A 9334-nucleotide genomic window follows, 5' to 3' on the forward strand; every position below is an offset into this window, starting at 1 on the left:
TAGATGAGCAGAACTTAATGGCCCCGCTTTGACAGAGTTGTTTCTTTTCTAAACTGTTATGAAAGCAGGGAGCCGGAGAGAGATAACAGCCCTCTTGTTGTGCACGCAGCAGCTGGACTGAGGCCGAAGCTGCTGGTACTGCTGTAAAATGGCTGCAGTGGGAGAAATCCTTGAGATTTGGTGCAGCATTAAGCAGTGTAAAAAAAAGAGAAACAGAGACACATATGGACACACACATGTAATCACTTAAACACATACACACACACTCACAAATCTCTGGCACCGTTCCACAGCTCTATGATAAAACCAGCCCTCTCTGTGATGCTGTTAATCCCCTCTCCAGATGTGCGAGAGACCGCTGAGCTCAGAGGATAAACCAAACAGAGGCCACCAGGTCACCAGGCGCCGTCCTGCCACTGAAACACACCTGCCAATCAATGAGCTGTAGGTAGCCCGCTGCTCGGCCTCCTCTGCTCCACAGGAGGCTGTGTTATCCTGATAATCTTACACTCAGACAAACCATATGATGTTTTCTCTGAGCTCTCAATCTGTCCCTGAGTGAACGGCAGCACACATTGACAGTTAATACATGTCTGTTTAGACACATGGCATCTTTTGTGTGACTTACTTGTTTGAATTTTAATATAGTTTTGCATCAACAGTTTTGAACAAATGAAAGAATAAAGATAACTCAAAAAGCTAGGTCAATCAACCATCATTGTTAGTGATGAAAGACATAGGAGGGGATTACTCACATTTCAATAGTCAGAGTTTTATCTACAGTGTGGACAGCTGGTTGAAAAACACAAGCAAACTATGATCTATAGTATTTTTGGACACATATTTTTAGTCAAAGGTCTTTTTGAAAGATTAATGTTATAATTGTAAAGATCGTTGTTGTACTTAGTAGTTTTTCATTGCCAGGTTTGAATTTGAAAACTAGTTTTACCGACAAAGTTTCAGAAACCTTGGTATAATTCTGTCTCCAGAGATCTTATCCTACATATCCCAAGATTCTTTATATAAGAAATGCTAATGAGGGCTTTCTCTTCTCAGGTGACTCAACAGCTCTTTGATAAGTCAATCAATCTGATAGTATTCATCATTTAAGGTGGAGTATCCTTAATTTGGTTTGGACAAAATATCTAGGAACCCTGGTTAATGCTGTGTGACACTAACACAATTGGGTCTATACATCTTCAGTCCTTACAGATATCTTTTACTTTCTTCACTTTCAGACCCTGACCACTGGGAGGCACTATAGGGCAACACAAAACAGAATAGGATTAATGGACAGAAACCCTCCATCCATTGTATATTAGTCAGTGTTTCAATCTTTTGTGTTAAATTAAGAATATTTCTCTATAATTCCCTGTGGGGACTAATAAAGTACTTAATGCTCCTTTAATAATGGAGACCAAGCCATTTTTCAAACCTTAGAGATGTGATTCATCCAATTTTAATTCTCTCAATTTGATAATGTACCCTTTATTTGTTTAATTTCCACAAATTCTTTCTTCCAGCTGTTTAAAATACCCACTTCTTGTATCTCTGTTATTGCAGTTTGCTTCTTTTCCCACTCATTCCAGTTTAAGTCAAAGTCACATGCTAACATGCGGTATGCAAACATCACAGCAGAAGTTAACAAATTAACAAAATGCATTTTTTTTTTACATCTTGCATCTCCTACTTTGTTCTGTTCTGTAAAGTCAAAGCTGTATTTTAAAGCTGCAATATTTGGCCAATGAGAGCAGAGTGAAGACAGATTCACTTTATTGTCAACACACATGTAGTTTGATATGTATACACCCCTTACAGGACAATCAACATTGGTGAGTTCACATTTCCCTTCAAACAATTCCAGATTAATTGCATGTTTTAAAATCTAGATCACTGTTATCATTATTTTGTGGGTTTCCTTGTGCACATATGTACATTTTTATACTCCTCGTGTTTGTGATGATCTTGTAAATTGATGAATAATGGAATCCCGCCAGCCCGCCATTTTTCACTTTTGTTCCTCTGTGGAGGGTGAGGGCACCTCAGAGCCATCAGGACACTCCTGAAAAATGAAACCACTCATTCAATATGTACTGATTCATACAGTCATTTATGTAAAGGGTTTCACATGAACTGTTATAGCCTTAAGCAGAAGATAATGCATAACACGTCATGATATTTAGAAAGGTGGCACCTTGTTTAATAGAAACACACTTGCACAGCTCACCTTCACTTTGTCCAGCTCTGGTACTCCTGGGAGCGATTTTTGTGAAGAAAAGGTCTTTAAGATAAGATAATGCAGCAACATTAGATCTGATGAGTATGGCAGTACATTTTTTTGATAAATGAGGCTTAAAAAGTTAGGCGAGAAGATGTTTGAGTGTCAGACCTTCTTCGTCTGTTGCATCTCCTCTGTGGACTTGGATCTGTTCTTCATGTGCTTCTGAGGAGAGGTGGTGGCAGGACACTGAAAAGACAAATAAATACAGAGAGAGGTACATGTTAGTCAGAGTGAAAATGATCATAATATTTAGTATGACAGACATTCACACACCTCGTTTGTCTTGTGTTCCATGTCTGGCTTAAGTTTTTCAGTGCTGACGTAGCTTTTGGATGGATGAAGTCTTCCTGAATGCTGTGTTTCCACACTGAAGAAAGGAGACATAACATTTGACATGAATGTGATTGTATGCAACATCAAAGATTAAATGCAAGACCTTTGTCAAGAAGTCAACAGCTTGGCAGAGCATTGTTATTATTCTTTTTAAATCACAGGTATGCTTTCTTATCTGCAGTTACTGACATTCAGCACTAGATGGTGACTCTGAGTTATGGACCCATGGTTGCTGCCACTTTTTTGTGTGTGAATGTATTGCTGGTTGCTTATCCTTATCAAATTTACCATAAGGTTTGGCACTTAGTTTCACACTTATGCTGTAAGTTGCCATTGCTTAAAACAAGAAGATGATATATCTCTTTATGAAAACTCTTTGAGATCAGCTCTGACCCACGTGTCTAACAGAGTCTCTGGTTGGTGGAAACTTTGGGACACAGCCTCTGATTGGTCAAAAGACTCAACAGAAGTCACCAGGAAGTGGCTATGGTTACAGCTCACAGTTTTTACATAAATAAATTGATGATGGATGGATGATGTGCTGATGCATGAAAGAGTCTCCCTTAAGACTTGTAGTTGAAGGCTTGACTAGGCAGCTCATTGTAAAGAAACAACCACACTTGAGCCTATTTAAAAATTCCTGAGCTGCATGACTTTCCTGACCTTCCAGCAGCCATCTACAGTTTGAGACATTTCTGGAACACTTACAATGGCTTCATAGTTAGAATGTCCTGGTAATTACATTATGTATATTTGGAATGATTTTTTATTTTAGATATATGAAATTAAAACTATGGCAAGAAAAAAAACAAGTAATAGAAGTCTGAAATTGACGTTTTTCATTGGAGGAACTGTATTGTAGATATTAACACTTGCAGCTAGAAGTGCACAAAGTGCAGCAAACATAAAAGGACTTGTGAAAGGCCACAATGGAGACCATTCAACAGTCACAGCCAGATTCATAGCTGGTGTCAGGGACCCTGGTGGAAGATCAACACAGCAAGGTCAATTTGCCGGGAAGAGTTTTTTATTCTCCATTGATGTCAGTGCTCTCTGTCGATATCTGCTTGTCTGACATCTGACCAGATCAGAGGCAAATACTGCCGAACATTTCAGAGGGAATGAGTGATTTACTGGTTTCCTGTTCTGCTAGATCTTCAAATTATGAAGACAGAGGAGATTGCAATTATGGCCAAGCTGTCATCTCTGATGGACATTTTTTTTTTGTATATATATTCTTGTACTGTACACCTTCTTGTTTGCTGCTTTAAATCCATGAATTTCCCCGCTGTGGGATGAATAAAAGAGTATCTTATCTTATCTTATATTATCTTATATTATAAAATTGTATATGCAGGAAAAAATACATGAATTTAGAAGATGTTCTTTCTTCTTTCCACCAATGTTACTCATGAGAAAGGACTTATGTGACACGAATACATTCTCATGGTAGACCCACTTGAGGCTTCTGAAGCCTTCAGCAACATCTGATGGTCGACTTCAGACTCCCAACTGGTATATTGGCAATGTTGTGCCGCTGATCTGATTACAAGTGGACAGCTCTAAGCCCAGCTGTTCACATCAGGTCAGTAATGCATCTCTAGTGATCACTTGTGATCTGATCTCACTTTTCTACTTCATTAGAGTATAAACACTGAGCCCCATTCACCTTAATTAGCCTTTAAAAAACTTTAAATGATAGAAATATCTGGAAACGCTGATGTGGAGCGGAGGGACAGAGAAGCAGGTAATCATAGGCTGGAGTGATGGCACGATTTAAAAACTCTTTGTTAGCTCATGATGCCTAATGATTCTCAACAGTGCTATGGATAATCAGTGAAATATAAGATTAAAAAAATATTGCTTTTAGCGAGTCCAGTAACTAGAAAACCAGGCTTATGTTTGTTTGATTTGGGGACACAACTGCTTAACCAGACATCCACCTGACTTATGCCTGGGAAATCACAAAAGTTTATCTGACATGGAGAGCTTTATGGCACAATGAAGCATTTCCCAAATAATCCAGGTGTCTGCAGCTTATGTGGAAAAATCTTTATCTGCATTTACTTCAGTATTAGACAAATGGGACAAGGTTAAGATTATATTGAAATACTAAGTGAACTGATCTAACACACTGACACATTGTGTGTGATGTGACACACTGAAACTGTCACACACCCATTCGACATCTTGCGGAGAAAATATGAGTGTTTGAAAATAAACTTAACGGTTTAATTAGCTTGACATGTGCAGATACATTTATTACTTTATCAATTCACAGAAATACCTAACATCATATTTGTCTTTTTATAGCTCATAAACAGATATGCATTCAAGGTATGTAGGAAATGTGCCAGATTTTTTAAGTTAGAAGCACTGCTTTGTTTTGTTTTTTCTTCTTTTTTTGCATTCCAGCAGGTTTTTGCTAAGTAACAGATGCAGAGAGCACAGTGCAACCACCTATCAATGGGCCCTGCTGAGTATTTTGATCATCTTTTCCCAGAAATCTGCAGATCTGTAACTTTGTGGGTTTTTTGTCGCTGCTGACTGTCTTGGCCGGTCTCCCTTTAAAAAGCATTTTTTTTATCTCAATGGGACCAACCTGGTTAAAAATGTTAGATAAAAAATAGGAAAGATAACAATCTAGTCATTGGTACAGTCTCTTAAAAGAAACTCCATTTTTGACCAGGCACTGTATAAGAAAGTTTTGACCTTGGTATCTTCTATTGCTTATACCAGGGGTTCCCAAACTTTTCGGCCAGTGACCCCAAAATACAGATGCCAAAGACTCGCGACCTATGCTCGCGACCCCCACTGTCCCTCAAAGTGATTTAATGTGGCATCATTTAGCTGGTCTGCAGAAAATGAGCCTACCTATATGAGCCTGTGGCTGTGTTTCCTGTGCTGTTATGAATTAACCTGCTGCTACTGATGCTTTTGATAATTAACTGTTCACTAACCCTAAACTTAGGAGTCATCTGGCAACAAAGAAAGGCAGAAATCTCATTACATTTTCTATTTTCCAGGTTTTATTTCAAGTTTAGCTACTATTTTTGTCGATATTTTTTACTATAATGGGTAAGATTTACTATTTTTAGATAACTTAAAAAAAAAAAACATTCTGGAGGACATCTCACGACCCTCCATTTGTGTTTCCTGTCCCTCCCACACTTTGGGAACCCCTGGCTTATACCACTAAGTGCTGAGAGCACCAGATGCCCTGAAAAAGTGGTCTCCTCAGCAGACATTATGATTCTGTGCATCATATTACTACTTACAAAATTATATCATAACAGAAAACATACTTTTATATTTTACATATTAATTATTTGACCTTGTATTGCCTTTTTCCAGAGGACAGGACACTGGATGGAAAAGGAAACTGGAGAGAGATTGGGGTTGACACTTGAGCCACCTGCTTCAAGGACTGTAGCCTCTGTATGGAGTGCGCAATTTCAACCACTGATTTAAACCAGCATTCCCGTGTACTTTTATCTTGACAAGTCCTTCAAAATATTGCCGGGTAATAAAAGAATCAACACTGACTTGTGAGTTATTAAAATGTAGACAGTTCTCTACCATTCAATCCAGGGCTCATGTAGAGTGAGGGGCTCAACCACCCACTGCCAGGGCTGACGTCAGGGCTTCATTTGATGCTGTGGACAGCTCCATTAAAAGTCCCACTTGGATTGAAATACATTGTATGTGATATCAGCTAGACCCTCTTGCAGGCCAGTATGCTAACACAACTTATTGATCCGCACCAGATGGATTGATTCAGTGGAGTGCATGTAGCTTGTTTCAGCCATCAGGCCAAATGTGCACAAACATGTTGCACACCCTGTAGTATTATAAGGCTATTATACTTTATGCACTTACTTCTAATGGGCATTACAGCCCTTTGAGGTGTAGAGGAGGATAATCTCAGCCTTAATGGCATTCAATGAGTCCTGAGTGCTCTCTAACCAGCTCACTGAAGAAATGACCTGAATGAGAATCAGTTGCCCGCTTACCTCACCCTCTCTACCCTGTCACGATCTTTCCTCTTGGTTGGATAAGGAATCACTCTTTTATGGATGATGTAAAGGATGAGGGGCCACATAAGCCAAAGTAAAGCAGGAGCTTAAAAACTGCCTTGGGGAAACACTAAATGCTTTAAAGGAAACATTTCTTCATTGATTCACCACTTAAGCAAGCAAACAACAGCCAAGGTGACACATTTTAAAAACAATATACTTCTTTGTGGCAAACAAACACTAATACATGCATGAATGCTCGTAGATTATTGGATACACACACAACAGCATTGCCAAGACATATGCCTTTAAAAGCTACTGAAGGACTCTTTCTGCATGGATGGGTGAATAGGCTGTTTTGCCTTGCAGTCTTTTCCCCTATTTTCTTCCTTCCTACGTCACTTTGACTGAGATGCTGCAAGAAGAGGAGGATAAATTTAAGGTAGAACACTTTAACACGAGTACTTACCCTTACAGTCTGAAATAAATAATTCATCTGGGCATCTTCATTACATAAGAAAAAACTCTATTTTGGAGATTTTGGATCCCAAACATCAGCTGAGAGTGAAATAGTCTTAGCTCAAATCTGTAAATGTTGGGTCAACTCTAATTAACTCCTCAGCTGAGAAGCACAGTGTGACAAGACGTTATTAATCCTCACTTCAGTGTGCGACAGTTTCACAGAAACACAGAAAGGATATGAGAGGAAAGTAACAATGGTGTTGCTTTTTAGATCATCACTCCTACTGTCTTCTTGAACTTCACACTTCCGTGTCAGTCACTTGCTTAAAATTATGACGGAGAATGTTTCTATGATGGAGAACTTGGAGATAGTTTCCACTCCTTTGGGTCAGCTGATCCTCATAACTTCAACTAAGGTACTTAGACTGAAACATGGTTTGAAATTGTCACATTTGTGCCCCTGAACATACCTATCCAAGAAGATCACATACTCAGGATATGTGTAATAGCAGAGGCTGTTAAAGCATTGACAGACACACTGAGGTGGTTTAGAGCATAGAGGTGAACATGTGGACAGTAGCTGCACTGGCAGCTGGGTGGAGAGCGTATTAAGAAGGCTCCCAGTGGCAAGGACATTATGTCCTGTAATTGATGATGATAGGCTGTCTGTTCTGCTACGCTCAGGTGTGACACACATGCAAACCAGCTGGATGAATACAGTAAGCAGCCGTCCGAAACAGCTGCCACCAGCCTGAATCACAGCTCAACCATGTGTGTCCCACCTGATAACAGAGTCTGTCCTAATGACTCTGCTATCATTTTCATTTGCACCACATGGAGCTCCGACTCTGTCCTCCACCAGCTGACCAGATTGTTTTAATGCATTAATGTGCAGGCATTGATCTGATGGATGGGGTTTGTTTTACACTACTTACGAATTCCTCTGCAGGACTCTCAAAGGCACAGAGAGAACCATTTAGAGGTCCCATTAGCAGAGGATCGAGTTCAGATCATAAACATTTCAAGATATACAAAGCCTGTTTGTTATCTATCCCGACACAGCATCCCGAAGCCAGTGAATAATACAAACAGTGAAAGGAGAAAGCATCTGCACTCAATCTTAATGAAAATGTGAGGTATTCTATGAGTGAGAGGATGAAGAGGTTTATCTCAAGACAGCATAAGACGTTTAATCAAGCACAGAGATGCAGTGAGTGATAGGCGGGAAGAGGGAATGTATTGTGACAGAGAGAGACAGAGAGAGAGAGAGAGAGAGAGAGAGAGAGAGAGAGAGAGAGAAAAGGACAGGTAAATACATCCCCAAAAAATGACATTTGCAGAATGCCTGAGGGAAATTCAGACACTCACCTCCTTTTTATTTTCTCTTCCTTCTCCTACTCAGTGCAGACGTGCAGACGTGCAGTGGAGTAGATGGCACTCTTCATCTCACTGCTGCTATGGTGTCTGTGAAAGCACACCCCTCTCTGCCCATTCATAGTTCCGCCGACGCACCAGTCATGCATGGATGAACACACGCGCGCACCAATCATACTCCTTAATGCTAATTTTGTAAGCCTTGCAGTCAAAATTATGGGTGTAGGAAACATGCATCACATTAATTCTTACTACGAAAGCTCAACTCATCGTTAGGTTAATTACTTCAGGGTGGTGATGTCATCAAGATGGGTGAATGAGATGTTTCCTAAATCTCCTATTATCACACAGAATCAAACATTTATGCTGCTGACATCATCCATGTGGATGGATCCGTCTATGACTCATCTAATTTGTTTTGTAACCCATACATTAGCCAGATGCACCCCATAATAGTCCTCCCATGCTCCTCAACTGGAAAAAAAGCAACAGTCCAGCAACAAGTCTGAGGACAAATGAAGCATGTCATTGGTTACAAAGCCTACAAAAAAGAACCAATCACAGCCCCTACAATGATATTGTGCAATGATGACAGCATGACAAGATGGCATTTTGGAGGGAGGTTTTACTACCAGAGACACAAAATAAAATTAAAGCTTCTTTAAAGAAGATCTGACCTGTGCATGAGTCATACTGGCAATCTATGGAGGCACAGTGGGGTCTGGCTGCATGACATTTTCAACCAACTCACGTAGCATTTGTCAGACCAGAAACTGACCTCAGAGGACCAACTCCAAAAAACCTCACTGAGGGTAAAAGCTGAACCTGAAGTCTTTCTCTGAGAACAAACACACAAAGGAAGGAAAAA

At 39.8% G+C, this 9334-nt stretch overlaps 1 long non-coding RNA gene across 1 annotated transcript; it reads right to left on the minus strand.

Moving 5' to 3' along the window:
• Nucleotides 1-1756: 1756 nt before the first annotated feature.
• Nucleotides 1757-8550, minus strand: LOC117817501. Its single transcript, XR_004632157.1, has 5 exons — nt 8461-8550; nt 2555-2648; nt 2390-2467; nt 2228-2281; nt 1757-2062 (listed from the first exon to the last, which is right to left on the minus strand). It is a non-coding gene; the product is annotated as an uncharacterized LOC117817501 (long non-coding RNA).
• Nucleotides 8551-9334: the final 784 nt, after the last annotated feature.

This window comes from Notolabrus celidotus, chromosome 8 (genome assembly GCF_009762535.1).
Source record: "Notolabrus celidotus isolate fNotCel1 chromosome 8, fNotCel1.pri, whole genome shotgun sequence".
In the NCBI taxonomy this organism is placed as follows: Eukaryota; Metazoa; Chordata; class Actinopteri; order Labriformes; family Labridae; genus Notolabrus; species Notolabrus celidotus.